The sequence below is a fragment of the Spea bombifrons genome, chromosome 4 (assembly GCF_027358695.1).
Source record: "Spea bombifrons isolate aSpeBom1 chromosome 4, aSpeBom1.2.pri, whole genome shotgun sequence".
Lineage (NCBI taxonomy): Eukaryota > Metazoa > Chordata > Amphibia > Anura > Pelobatidae > Spea > Spea bombifrons.
The window spans coordinates 34,558,800-34,574,459 of record NC_071090.1 but is presented as its reverse complement, the minus strand read 5'-3'; the positions used below and the strand labels follow the sequence as shown (position 1 = coordinate 34,574,459).

At 39.1% G+C, this 15,660-nt stretch overlaps 1 long non-coding RNA gene across 2 annotated transcripts in view; it reads left to right on the top strand.

Moving 5' to 3' along the window:
• Window positions 1-15,660, top strand: part of LOC128490164 (uncharacterized) — a 328,195-nt gene that overhangs the window by 93,490 nt on the left and 219,045 nt on the right. Inside the window, exon 1 of one of the 2 annotated variants that reach the window (XR_008353924.1) lies at window positions 10,897-10,946. The exons of the other annotated variant lie outside the window; for it this stretch is intronic. This is a non-coding gene — a long non-coding RNA (uncharacterized LOC128490164). Of the gene's footprint in view, window positions 1-10,896; window positions 10,947-15,660 lie in introns of those variants that run through there. 2 annotated transcript variants of the gene reach the window in all.

Below are 15,660 nucleotides of genomic sequence, written 5' to 3'. Positions count from 1 at the left end.
CGGGTGGTGGACAGGCGGTCTATGGAGGCCAGTGCAGCCGGGAGAGACTCCATTAGGGCTGTCTTGAGCCATGCCTGCAAGGCGGCAGGATCTGTCTGATCAGATTCAGACATTGCTGAAATAGCAGACTCCGTATCGAGAAACAATCTGTGGGTACAGAAGAAACAAGGACAGAGTCAGAATCCGGTAAAAAAACGGGGGTCACCCGTAAGCACCAGAGGGGGTCACCCAGAGGGCTGGTTTATAGGCCAGAGGCCAAACCCGACTGTCTAGGGGGTCACCCTAGGGGCGCTGTATCCAGACGCCAGGCAGAGAGGAACTCTCGCCAATCTCAGGAGTGACGAAGTCACAAGAAGTAAGCAGCCACAAAGGCTTAATCAGTATGTGCAGTATACAGTATATATATATATATATATATATATATATATATATATATATATATATATTTTTTTTTTTTTCCCGGCGTATAGTGGCAGTACCAGAGGGTTTGCTCTTTCGCCGGGACAAACACTAAAAGAAAACAAAGGGTTAAACTCCGCCCCCCCCTTACCCTATAACCGCCCGTACCGGCATGGAGAGGCAGTTCTTTTTTGTCCCGCAGGGACGAACACTTGGGCTCCGGCTTCTCCGGTTGAAGATTTCAACCGGCACACGGGTTGTGCCGGCCAAGGGGGTCGGGCAGTCCGTTCGCTCCCCGGGTGGGAGCTCGGCTGCCGCTCAGCTACTCCGCGTTACAGACGGGTTCTGTAGCGGAGTTTTTACAAACGTCCAGGGGAGGAGCATGCGCAGTTCAGTGGAACGCACGCCCGGGTGGCTATGCGTTCCACTGATGATCCGGCCGTGCTACAACGCATGCGCGGTTCGGATCATCCGGATTTGGCGCCAAATTCAAAATTTGGCTGCCTATAAAAACTGTGCAAACCTGTCTGACCACAAGAGTGTGTGTCAGGACAGGTTTTGGCCGTGTTGTTTGACCCCCACACGGTTTTTTGGTGATCTTGATTTTGATACACCAAAAATTATGTTAACCCCTTCATCTCCAGAGAAGGACAAAATGCCTTCTGCTCCTCCTAAAAAGGCTTCATGTAAGTCTAAACATTTGGCATGCCTTGAATGTAATACTCCTCTCCCAGACGGCTACAAGAGGAAGACGTGTCAGCAGTGTTTAGCAGATATCCTGGCTAAAGAAAAACAGAAGGATATGCAGTCTTTTCTATCCTGGTTCCAGGATAATTTGTCCCAAACATTCCAAGCATTTAAGGAGGCGGCCAAGCCAACAGTATATGACAAGCCAAGTAAGAAATGCAGGAGAGATAGTCCATCTACTTCGGAATTGTCATCTGGGGAATGTTCGCGTTCATCCAGGGATGGATCCAGTTCGGAAGAATCTGAATCAGAATCCGGTTTTCCCCCTCAAGAGCTGGGAAAATTCATTAAGGAAGTAAATCAGGTTTTACTGAATCCAGACACTAAGAAAAAGGGTTTTCCTGTTTTGCCTCATCTTATGGAGTTTGTACAACGCGAATGGAAGCATCCTAGTAAGCGAGCTTTTGTTTCTAAGCACTTCAAACAACTGTTTAAGCTTCAGGATGACAGCATATGGGAAGAGCTTCCTAAAGTTGATGTCCAGGTCGCGCAGCTGTCAAAAAAGACTACATTGCCAATTGGAGAAGTTTCCGGCCTAAAAGACACTATGGACAAGAGAGCAGAGACTGCTAATAGAAGAATCTTCCAAGCAGCAGGACTTCAAAGTAAAGCAGCATCAGCTGGAGCAGCAGTAGCGAGAGCTCAAGGCTTATGGCTCCAGAAATTAGAAAACCACGTTCTGGAGCATGCTGATAAGGATCTTTCTCAACTCCTTAAAAATTTGAAACTCTCTAATGATTTTTTGATTGATACGGTAGAAGAATTAGTCAAGCTATCCGCCCGTAATATGGGTCTGTCTACGGTTGCCAGGAGAGCAGTCTGGCTTAGATCCTGGAACGCTGATTCAGCATCTAAATCTTCACTGTGTGATTTACCGTTTGAGAGAAAAAGGCTTTTTGGGTCTCCTCTTGAAGAGCTGTTGAGACAAATGTCAGACACCAAGAAGGCACTGCCTCAAGATATTAAGCCCAGATGGAACCGCAGGTATCCCTTTAATAGACAGAGATATTCCAGACCATCGGATAAGTCTTCCTTTCGGAAACAAAATAAAGACACCAGATTTCGCCCTAAAGGAGCCAGACAAGATAGGGCAAGACGGTTCTGACAAAGTAGGAGGACGCCTTCGGATGTTTCGGGATACATGGTTCCAGACTACCAGCAACCCTTGGATCCGTCGGATCATTTCAGAAGGCTACACCATAATGTTTTGCAGACCTCCTCACAATGTTTTTCTAGTCTCCTCTTACCCGTCAGTAACCAAGAACACGGCATTAATTATGGCAGCGGTAAAACTCCTCAGTCAGGGAGTTATAGAAAAGGTTCCAAAATCTCAGTTTTTTCAGGGGGTTTATTCCCGGTTGTTCCTAGTCCCGAAACCAGGTGGCACCTTTCGTCCAGTGTTGGATTTGAAGTTCGTCAACCAACACATTCCTTACCAACACTTCCGTATGGAGACCATCTCTTCAGTTACCCAGCTGATTCAGAGAGGGGATTATATGGCCTCCCTAGACCTTCAGGATGCTTACCTTCATGTGCCTATAGCCGTAAAGTCAAGAAGATTTTTAAGATTTGCAGTGAACACAAGTCGAGGTCTCCTCCACTTTCAATTCAAAGCGCTACCCTTCGGCCTTTCCACTGCGCCAAGAGTCTTTACCAAGATTATCACCCCTTTGGCGGCGGAATTAAGATTACAGGGGATATCGGTGGTCCCTTACCTGGACGACTGGTTGATAAAAGCCTCATCAGCTGCACAACTTTTAATAGATCTTCAAGTGACACTCAAACTGCTAAAAAACCATGGTTGGCTTCTGAATGTGGCCAAATCAAATTTAATTCCAACAACAGAGATCAAGTTTCTGGGTTTTCATGTAAACTCAAAGTCTCTTCGTCTTGTTCTTCCGAAAGACAAAGCCACACACATTCGGCTAAAAGTCACGGATCTCCAGGCATATCCCATATGCTCCATCAGAAAGGTTATGAGCATTTTGGGACTTATGACTTCCACCATACCGGCAGTAGCCTGGGCGCAGGCAAGAATGAGGCCTCTTCAATGGCACATCCTGTCCCACTGGTCCAGAAAAGACGAGGACCTGGACAAAGAGATTTTGATATCTCAAGAAGTGTTGCGGCAACTAGAGTGGTGGAAGATCAAGAAAAATTTGACAAGCGGCCTGTCATTCCAGCCCAAACAGTGGCTGATAGTTACCACAGATGCATCCCAGACTGGTTGGGGAGCTCATTTCCAATCTCACTCGGCACAAGGAGAGTGGTCAACGCAGGAAGCTCGTCAATCTTCAAACTTCCGGGAACTACAGGCTGTCTTCAGGGCCCTAGTATCCTTCAAGCCATGGATAGTAGGCAGATCAGTAAAGATTCAATCAGACAACGCCACAACAGTGTCTTATATAAACAGACAAGGGGGTACGAGAGTAGCCAGTCTTCAATCGTTATGCACCGACATCATGCGATGGGCACAAAAGCATCTGGAAGCTATCTCGGCGGTTCACATCAGAGGGCAGTACAATGCCCTGGCAGACGACCTCAGCAGAAACAGATGCTCTCAAGCAGAATGGTCTCTTCATCCGACTATATTTCAAAAATTGGTGGCATTAGTGGGCTTGCCGGAAGTGGATCTTATGGCAACACGTCTGAACCGAAAGGTCCCTCTTTTTGCTTCCCTGTACAGTATGGATTACCCGCCCTTTCTGGATGGATTGGGGATCAAGTGGCAATTCAACCTAGCCTACATCTTCCCTCCGGTGGCGATGATTCCCAGAGTCTTGCTCAAAGTCAAGATGGACAAGGCAAGAGTACTAGCAGTTCTCCCGTTTTGGCCGAATCGGAGCTGGTTTTCGGACCTGTGCCAGCTAGCAGTAGCTTATTGGGAGCTTCCGTTGTCCTCAGTAGTTTTGGAAACGAAAGGAATTCCCCTTCACATCCTTCGAATGTACAGACTGACGGCCTGGCTGCTGCAAGGCTAATCCTAAAAAATCAAGGTATAGAACCTATTATGACTGATCTCCTCTTGAATTCAGTAAGACGGTCTACATCAAGAATTTATCTGAGAACATGGAGAAAATTTTTGGAATGGTGTCAGTCTCTAGATCTGCATTCTTCTCCTCCGTCCATTCCGGTCATTTTGCGCTTCTTGCATATGGGATTTACAGCAGGCCTCAAAGTCTCTACTCTTAAAGGTCAAGTGTCTGCTCTCAGTCATTTCCTGCTACTCGATCTGGCGTCAGATCGCTTAATTCGGAGATTTTTTAAGGCCATCACTATTAAAAGACCTCCGGTTAAATCATTTTTTCCACCCTGGGATCTTACCTTGGTTCTCAAAGCTCTGTGTTTATCTCCGTTTGAACCTCTCCAGACAGTGTCACTAAAATTCCTCTCCCTAAAGACAGCATTTTTAGTGGCTATCACGTCGGCACGGCGCATTGGGGAACTCCAGGCGCTCTCAGCCTCTAAGGAATTTCTAGTTTTTCATCAAGATAAAGTGGTCATGTATCAAAGACCGTCATTTCTGCCTAAAGTATTGTCCCAGGTCAATATTAACCAGCCTATTGTCCTGCCTACTTTTTATCCGGATCCTACGACACCAGAAGAAAATGAATGGCACTCGTTGGATGTTAAAAGAGCTCTTACCGTATATTTGGAACGTACCTCTTCTTTTCGTTCCTCTGACCACCTGTTTCTACAATTCCAGGGAAGATCTGCAGGGCAAGCAGTGTCAAAATCTACGTTATCTAGATGGCTCACAGATACAATCCGTCTGGCATACGACTCCTGTGGGGCCACAGTTCCTCCTCAGATTACGGCTCACTCTACAAGAGCCGTCTCAGTCTCATGGGCCTCCAGGTCTTCAGTCTCTCCGGAGGACATTTGTAAAGCAGCAACATGGTCCTCATGGAATACTTTTATCAAACATTATAGACTGGACATTTCCTCTGCTTCAGCGGCTGAGTTTGGACGTCAGGTCCTTCACGCAGTCAAGCTCTAACTCCCTCCCCTTTTTTTGAGGGGGATCTTGCTACATCCCTCTGGTACTGCCACTATACGCCGGGAAAAACAGTAATTTTACTCACCGTAAATTCTCTTTTCCCAAGTATAGTGGCAGTACAGATCTCCCTCCCAATTTGGTATTAATACAGATAATTGTTTTCCATCCTTTGGTCCTCTTGTTAGTTAACTGCCTCTCCATGCCGGTACGGGCGGTTATAGGGTAAGGGGGGGGCGGAGTTTAACCCTTTGTTTTCTTTTAGTGTTTGTCCCGGCGAAAGAGCAAACCCTCTGGTACTGCCACTATACTTGGGAAAAGAGAATTTACGGTGAGTAAAATTACTGTTTTTTTATTTATTTTTTTTGTATTTTTTATTTATTTAATAACATAGAATATTAATGAAAAAACCATGTTTAGGCGACATGGCCAGTGAGAAAAGGGAGAAAAACAAACATAGGTGGGAGCCAGACTATCAAAAAACGGAAAAAAAAACAGTGGAAAACAGTGTAAAACAAGAAAGCAGGCTCCGCGCCGCTTAGTTACGCGGGCCGCGAAGGGAGACAAGCCGCAGGAGGACACACGCGGGGGGGCGAAATCCCTCCGTATCTGCGTAGCACACGCAGACACAGAGAGAGGCACCCGAACCGGCTCCACACAGAAACCGGACGGCAATAAAGTTTTCTAAAAGAAAACTGAGCCGTCCCAAGAGGCAGTTAACCGCGGCTAAAGTAACAAAACGCCGCGGACACACAGAAGAGCCCACAGAAGACTCTGCGTGCTGCCACAGAGCGAGAGGCCCGCGGGAAGGAAGGTGAAAAAGCCGTTAGAAGGTAAGAAACACCGATAGGCAGTAGCGTACCTATCGGGGGGCGGGGGGGCGGTCCGCACCGGGTGCCGCTCATCAGGGGGGTGCCAACTTGCCGGCACCCCTCCAGAGACGGACAGGGGAACCGGCTTAAAATCACTCAAGGGAGCCAGAGGTCTGTTAAAGACCTCCGATACCGCTCCCTCGCGATCCGCGCGACAACTGCTGCTGAAGCAACACTGAAGCCGCGCCCACCGCCGTCCGTGCCCTCTGAACCGGAAGAAGACAGAAGAAGATGAGCGAAGAGGAAGAAAAGGAGCTGACTGCTGTAAGAAGAAAAGAGGAAAGGTAGGAAATCATTCAGTGAGAGTGGATTGGTATGTGTGGAATCTGTGGATTGGTATGTGTGGAATCTGTGGATTGGTAAGTGTGGATTGGTATGTGTGGAATCTGTGGAATCTGGATTGGTATGTGTGGAATCTGTGGATTGGTAAGTGTGGATTGGTATGTGTCCAATCTGTGGATTGGTATGTGTGGATTGGTATGTGTGGAATCTGTGGATTGGTAAGTGTGGATTGGTATGTGTGGAATCTGTGGATTGGTATGTGTGGATTGGTAAGTGTGGATTGGTATGTGTGGAATCTGTGGATTGGTATGTGTGGATTGGTAAGTGTGGATTGGTATGTGTGGAATCTGTGGATTGGTATGTGTGGAATCTGTGGATTGGTATGTGTGGATTGGTATGTGTGGAATCTGTGGATTGGTAAGTGTGGATTGGTAAGTGTGGGTTGGTAAATGTGTGAGAGTGATGGGTGTTATGCTGTTCCATTTCCAATGTCTTTTTCATTATATAATTATGCTCTAAAGTACATCATAACTCCCATCACGCAATACTGTTCCATACAGTGGCAGAGCTGGGAGACAAAGGGCCTTGCACCCCCACCGCAGGACTCCTGAAAGGTAAGTGAACTTCAAAGGGGGGAGAGGGTAGATAGTTAGGGGGGGTTAGATGAGGAGAGATGAGGGAGAAGGGAGTGAGACGGGGGATAGGGGGTAGATAGGGAGAAGGGAGTGAGAAGGGGTAGATAGGGCAGAAGGGGATGAGAATGGGTAGATAGGGAGAAAGGAGGGTAGCAAGAATATTGAAATAAAGAGTCAGAATGAGAGCGAAAATGAATGGATTCATGTGTGAATGAGTGAGAGAATTAATGAATTTGTGAGAATGCATCAATGAATATGTGTAAATAATTTGTGTGAAAGAATAAATGATTGTGTGAATGAAAGTGAATTAGTGAGTGACTGTAAAAGTGTTTGTGTTAATCATAGTTGTATAGTTGATTTGTCAAAAAGGCAAAGATGGTATAAGCAGGGTGTTTATGGGACAAAAATGGCACAGGCAGGGTGTTTATGGGACAAAGATGGCACAGGTAGCGTGTTCATGGGACAAAGATGGCGTACACTCGGCTGTTTGGGAACAATGCTGACTCATGCTGGGCTGTTTGGGGGCAAAGATGGCACGTCCTATGTGTGTGTAATTTGGGTGCTGGTCAGGTTCTATGTGGGCAATGTGGATGCTGTTTTTTTTGGAGGGTTATTAAAGAAAGCCCTATTATATGTTCAGTAAATGTTATTTAAATGTATTTTACTTATAAGTTATTAATTTATTTTTTTCAGATTTCTTGTTGTTTACAGTTGACATACAGTTTACAAATTGGTGCAATAAATATTCTTGCCAACATAATTTTGTAGATGTCTTTACATTTGGGGCGGGGGGTGCCACTTACAGGATCCCCCCGGGTGCCAAATACTCTAGGTACGCCCCTGCCGATAGGTAGGAACCGAGTATGGAAAAACAAACAGTAAATTACCGAAAAAAACGGTAACGGACACAAAACACCAAAGTAACGAAAAAACGCACATGGAAAAAAAGGCGCGAAAGACTAAATCGCGCGATAAGAACATAGAAATACATGGCAAAAACAAACAAATCAATAGACAAATAAATGGATAATAAAATAACAGTGAATAAAAAACCATCAATCACAAAATATGACCAAATAAGTGTACTTATGCCCCAAAAAGGGAAGCACACTATAAAAGAGGGTGCTCACCTGGAGGTCAGCACCAAAGAAGAGGAAGTGGTCTACTTTGTGGGCTTTCTTATGACCTCTGACTGTTTCTGATTGGTGCTTTGTTTCAATGTTATTAACCATTTCTTTGCTGCTGGAGGTTTTGAGTTAAGAAGTTGATGCAAATATGAAGCCTCCTGTCTTGCCATAAAATTGTACCCATAGCAAGATTATTTGGACGACCAGCAGCCACACTGACGCAGACGTTTATTTTTTCCTTCGGTGAAATTACCATGACTTAGGTGTTGTAATAATAATAATAATATAAATATATAAAGCATTATGGACTTTATTGATATTTCCAGATACTGTATTTGACATATATTATTACTAACAAAAAAAATACACCCTATGAAAAATGAAAGTACACAAACCTTGAAGTAAAAAAAATCTAATGAATTTTATTTGGAGTTAATGTTGTTAATCTCTTTTATTGCCCCCTCTAACATTCCTATTTTTCAGAAAAATCTTTCATCAGAAGCTGCCACGTTAGTGGATAAGGCAACACGTGAACTTGTGACAAAAATTTTCGTAAGTTTATATGGCATCACTATTTTTTAGTGTTTTAAAGGTATTATTGGCTCCCTCACACTTTACGGCTCTATAACTTAAGCATTTGTTTTATATATTATATAATATATATATATATATTTTCCCTAAGTAATAGCTAAGTAGTGAAGTTAAAAAAACATAAATATTTCATTGATATGATCCCTCGCTTTTTGTCATTCCTGTTAATTGTCAGTGTCGTAAAAGTCGGGTTCCGGGATTTATCGGAGAGTTCAAACTTAACAAAATGGGAGCAATATCTGAAAGGGGTATAAAGCCAAGAAGAGGAAATTTGAATCTAGAAATATATATATATATATATATATATATATATATATATATATATATATATATATATATAGATATATAATTGTATATATAAATACATAAAATTAAAATACTTATATTAAAGTATACATACATTTTGTAATGCAATATTACATACATAATATCGATCTTTAAGAGTATTGTTTTAGGATAACAAGAACAAATACTACTCAAAATAACTTTGCCAGTGTGCTAAGTTGTTGGTTGTTGCATGTTAAATTACATTATAATACTATTCTTATGTTTTATTAAACATTTTCAATTGTTATTTGTTTAGCAAAACGACTTAATCCAGGCACTTGTAGGTACCCTGCAATGTCCCGTGGTAAGTGTGTCATGCTTATGCCCTTTATATAAAGAATTGTACTTTATATAAAGCAACATTAAAAAAAAATCAGTAACAAATAGTAATGCTCTAAACATAAAAAGTAGCTTTAAGAAAATATATATAGTCACAGTAAGCCCTAGGTTTAGTGTTAATTATATTTCTGAACCACTGTCCCATTTTCTATTTGGCTGGCCGCCTATTGATACATATGCCAACACTCCAAAGTGGGCTCAGGGCAAGTTGTGGCTTCTACCAAGAGAACTTCCTGCATGCTGTCTAGGTTACCTCTATGGTGGGCTGCAGATGACAAACGTGATTTCATAGAAAAAAATATCTAAATATGGGTATAAAAAAGAAAATAAAATTTAAAAGTATTTCTGACCAAGTGAGTGCTTTACACCATTATCATTAAAATGTTTCATTATTATGGTATTGCACACAAATGGATGTTTACAGGCAATTGTTTTAGATGCTCTTTAGGAAAACTTTATATTCTTTCTGATCAATGGCCACATTGTACTTTGTTCTGATAAATAAGACAGACCCAGACTTAAGCACCACAATGGAAAATCACTGATCTTTGCTTAATGAGTAGTGGCCTTCAGCATAACATGTATAATAGTTTTGAAGCGGTTAAGATCAAGAATATACTAGAGTTGTGCATTCGTCTTCGAAAACGTACACGAAGAGTGCGTTTTCGTGTTTGAAGAATCCTCGCGATCGTCTTCGTCTACTAATCTCTATGGTCCCTTCCCCATCTAACCTACCTTATCTTCACGGCATCGCGGGAGTTGACGGAAGCGGAAATCCGCAGGTTCGCCCTAAGGGGTTACAGGGCCGTGCGAGTGAGCCTATTGGTTGATGTCAGAGGAAGAGCCTGCAGGTGACCAATAGGCTCACTCACACGGCCCCTTAACTCCTTAAAGTGCAACCTGACCACTGGTCTCCCTGCTCTATCAGTTAAATGTCCGTACAAGCGACTTTATTGGTCGTTCGTACAGACTTTTAACTGTTGCAGCAGGGAGACCAGTAGTCTCTCCCAGCCAAGTTACGGCACTAGGAGTTTAAAAATCTGAACGAGCGACTCTATTTGTCGCCAGCAGAGGGCTGGCCTGCCATGCCATCTAAATGTTAAGAGTATCTAATGAATAAAGTCTGTCTTATTTTTTTGTAACCTCACAGATCTAATGAATAAAGTCTGTCTTATTTTTTTGTAACCTCACAGGATCGTCACCTTTAGGATATATCATCCAGAGTACTTCTATTATTACAAACCGTACATAAAAACATATACTTTTGTGAAATTAAAATCAAATTCAAATTAAACTTGATATATGTTAGAAGTAACTTTACTAGTAGAGGTTTTATCTTTGGTGGTATACATATTGCCATTCAGACAACTATATACTGTATATCAGCCTTGATTTCCCATTCTGGAGATCTCTCATACATGTCACTATACTTGGGAACCCTCTGGGTTTTGCTTGGAGACCATCTTCCAGCAGAAGTTCACTTGGGTTTACCCATGATAATACATAGTGTTGCCAAGGAGTTGGAGAATTCAAACTCACTCTAGAAAATAGATCTATTGTAAGATTTTCTTTCCTATACAGGTGGAACTTGGCATTGTTAATGATGGTGGCGTTGCATTGCTTGACTTACGTGGCTAAGCGAAAGAGTAATATACTTTGCTGTAAGTTATGTTGTAATATTTCTATCTGTATTTTTACGTTTTGTAACAATTTCTCTAATTACATAGTTTTAGTAAAATAATGCATTTTATTTATAAAGGCTGATTAAACCATTGTAGTCCATAATTTTACCTAAAACAAACTACTTTCTAAACCTTTTAAACTAAAAATATATCTATAGTTTTGATTCTCAAAAAAAAAATGAGAATTCATTCTCAAAAGCATTTATAGACATTCATTTACACAGCAGTTATTATTTGCTTTTAATCCGCTTTCATGTCTGTACATAATTAACATATGGTGATATGCGGGAAGTGATGATCCAAAATATAGGATGAATTAAAGAGAAAAGCAGTGATAGAGGCCTGGGCGATAAAGAAGCAGAGAAGTGCTATCACTGGAAGCTGGATTTATGAAAGGACATGCACAGCGTGAAGCAGAATGTATACAAAATAATAACAATATTATTGTATGATCAGAAGGCACTAGAAGTAAAGCTATGCATACAAATACTTGAAGTTTACAGAAAATGTTAACCGATTTAACTTAAATTACAAATAAACATAGTTTGGATTTGGTTGCCATTGCAGTTGTGGTTTTGTGAATCTCATGACTGGGATATAGCCACAACAGACAACAGTGTGTAGAAAGGATAGAAAGGGAAGGAAAGGAGGCAGTGTTACCCAATATATGTTAGGTCACATGGTATTCAGGGCATTACAGGACAAGATTTGGTCGATACATAAACTAAAAATAAATATTTAATTATTATTATTATTATAGACAGATCTCCAGTGGCGGAACTGGATAGTATGTTAGGAGAGAAGTTAATTAAGCAAGCATTTGATGTAAATATTTGTTAATGTGCCATATGGGGGTTGGAATGTCATTTTTCCTCTATGAGAAAAAAGCAATAAAATTATTGTTAAACCTTATAATTATGGAACCAATGTCTAAAGAAGCCAGGAGGTCTATTCACTAAAGAAAGAATGAATGCAAGTATACAAAGTGATTTGATTTAGTCTTACTGAAAAAAAGATGTCAGGAAAGACTTAGAAACCATATTATGTATATCTTAGGAGTAAGATGAGACAGCAAAAACAATTTCAAATATGTAATAATGTCCATTATTAGTACATTATTCTGTTATAAAGTCCATATTAGTATGAATGCAGGTAATACCATTTTCTTGCTACCACTGACTACTTATGAATCAAGAGTTAATTGTTTTCTATATTGTTAAATGTATTCTTTTTTATGCATTTAAATAGTATGCTTTTAAAGCAAACAGTTTGAAATATAGTGTTTGTATTGTGCATCAAAAACTACTAGACTAAGTTTTTTCTTTCTAATAACATTGATCACTGATTTGGATTTCATATTTCTACCACAGTGTTACTTTACTTTGATGCGCCATGAAGAATGCGCCATGAAGAACCAAGCTATGGTTGCTGTTTTACGTAATTACCTTATTTGATATTCTTATAAATCATATTCATAATTATGTTCTCTTATAATTCTAATAAATACATTTCTTGCAAACTGAAATGCACCTCTGTTTTGTTTTGTTTTTCATTTTTTTGCATGTTTTATTAACTTTTTGGTGTTGTTAGGATACTGTAAAATGTTCTTTAGTTTAAATCAATTTGTCTCTGTTGGAAATCAAATACTATGCTGTGCGTTTAAGGCTGTGATACTCACACCAAAGTAGAAGGTATGTCGGTTCTTTGCATCCTTATTTGCATATATCTGCTGTTTTATACCTATTTCGATGGCACAGAATTGGGTTGGAATGTGTGTGTTCCACCTACATCCAGCTGTTTTGACCTTGAATTTGTTCTTTAACATACAGATCATAAAGAAGGAATACTACAACAAAGCACAGAACACAAATATCAACAGTGTAACCAAGTATATACAAGCACATACTTACATGTTTAAGATATAGATATATATGGTACACTTGTGCATTCTAAGTCATATGAGGAGGGACCCAAAGAAACACATTTTAACTTGTCATTAGTAGCAACAGACTGGTGGGAGTTAGTAGTGTGTGATAGTCAGTGACAGTGTTGGATTAAGCTGAGATTGAAATTCATTTATCTACCATACTGCAAGTGTCTAGTACCATACAGAATTGAAGACCCTGCGAGACCAAAATTTGAAATACCTATGGGGATTCCCAAGGTCTTTACGAATCTTCTGGAAAGGCTCTACAATTAACTTTTATGCAGTGGAACCCTTAGAAGAATGGATCAAAAGCACTTTAGGACACTAATTTTATTTATTTTTTTTTTCTTTTTTTTTTTTTTTTTTTGTGGGGTTATCAACGTTAAAAATGGTTTAGATTGATATGGATATAAATTAGCATAATATACATCTTAATTTTTTGGATAAAATATATTAGATACACTTGCATAACAAAACTTATTCCATAACAATTAATAGGATGCAGATATAATCTATGCACTTTAATCTTTTGAATCTTTCCAATCAAATAATCTTCTTAATGCATTTTAATCTGTTTAGATAAACTGTTCTTGTTTAGATTGGGATATATCCCTATAATGAATTTTTGTAGATATTAATTGGATGGGGTATAATTAATTATATGCACTTTAACCATGCTCAGATGGGCTTATAGACCACCATATATAGACATAAGTCAGCACAATATGCTCTTTAATATTCTTTAGATAAATTATAGATATATTGCACAATTAAATTCATCTTAAATAATGAATAGGATGTAGATATAAATTGGATGATGTATAATTAACTATATGCACTTTAATCATGTTCAAATGGGATTATAGACCACTATAAAATATTGTTTTGAACGGAGATAAAAGGAAAAAAAACACTTATACGAAGCACTATGATAACGCACTTTAAAAAAAAAAAGTCTTTTTTTTTTTTTTTTTTTTTTTTTTTCTCTTCTTTAGGCACTTTAACTTTCTCAGATAACTTATCTCTGTTTAGACTGGGATATACCCCTATAATGATTATATATCTATATATTGTTTTTTTTTTTTTTTTTTTTTTTTTTTTTTTCTCTCAGATAATCTATCTTTGTTTAGACAGGGATTTACCCCTATCAAGATTATATATTTTTTTTTTTTTTTTTTTTTTTTTTTTTTATGCACTTTAACCTTCTCAAATAATTTATCTCTGTTTAGACTGGGATATATCCCTATAATGATTATATATTTATATATATTTTTTTTTTTTTTTTTTTTTCTCTAGCACTTTAACCTTCTTAGATAATCTATCTTTGTTTAGACAGGGATTTACCCCTATAAAGATTATATATTTATATATATATTTCTTTTTTTTTTTTTTTTTGAGAGATATATTGACATAAGTCAGCACAATATGCACTTTAATATTTGTTAGATAAATTATAGATATATTGCACAATTAAATTCATCTTAAATAATGAATAGGACGTAGATATAAATTCGATGATGTATAATTAATTATATGCACTTTAACCATGCTCAGATGGGTCTATAGATCACTATAAAATATTGTTCGAGCGGAGACAAAAGGAAAAAAGGGAAAGAAAAAAGGGGAAAATAACACTTACACGTAGTACTATGAAAACGCACTTCAATTTTCTTAATCTTTCGAATTAATTTTTTTCTCAATGCACTTTAATTTTCTCAGATAACTTATCTTTGTTTATTGGGATATATCCCCATAATGATTATATATTTATATGTTGTTTTTTTTTTTTTTTCTTTGTTTTTTTTTTTTTTTTTTTTTTTTTTTTTTTTCTCCCTCCTTCTCTTTCTCTCTGGTTCCCTTTTTCTTCCCACTAACTTCCATCAAAATCATAAATAAGATAGATATGGGACTATTGGTCTGGAGGGAGGGCAGTTCACCCCGCCTAAGTTGCTCTATGGGAGCTTCAGAGAAAGTTCAGATTGTGTATCTTCACAATGTTCCTTTCTTTTATGTGTCACATTCTATGTTTTTTGAGAGAGAACGTTCTTCTCTCTCTTATGTTGTTTTTTCTTCTTTCTTTGTTATGATGATGGAAATCTTAGATTACTCGATGGTCGTCTCTCTGGGGGGATCTTTTTTTTTAACCTTACTAAAGTATGGTTAAATGTCTTTCAGCCAATGTCCAGGGCCTTAATTCACCGATAAAAAGAAAACGCGTATTTGATTTTTTGAGACGGGAGAAAATAGATATAGCTCTCCTCCAAGAAACCCACTGGAGAAAAATTGATAACACTAGATGGGGGGGTAAATATTTCCCTAAAGTCTTTGCTTCATCTTTAGAAAACAACAAAAAAAGAGGAGTTGTTGTAGCTTTCTCGTACAGATTAAAAGTAGAGACTAAATTTATTGATCAAGATTCTGAAGGACGTTTTTTGATTTGGGTCGGATCACTAAACGATGAGAAATACACTTTGGTAAATATTTACCGCCCCAACACAGAGCCAATTGGTGCTCTTTCTAAAATATTAGATAAAATTGAGAAGGTTAAACAGGGCGTCCTTTTGATTGCTGGAGACTTCAATTGTATCCAGGATTTAGAATTGGATAAAAAAGTTGCTCCTCATAAAACTCCTCATAAGAATTTAGTAAAAAACTCAAAAGTCTTTACTAATATCATTCAAAGAGCAAATCTCTATGATATCTGGAGAATTATGCATCCTGTAGAAAAAGATTAT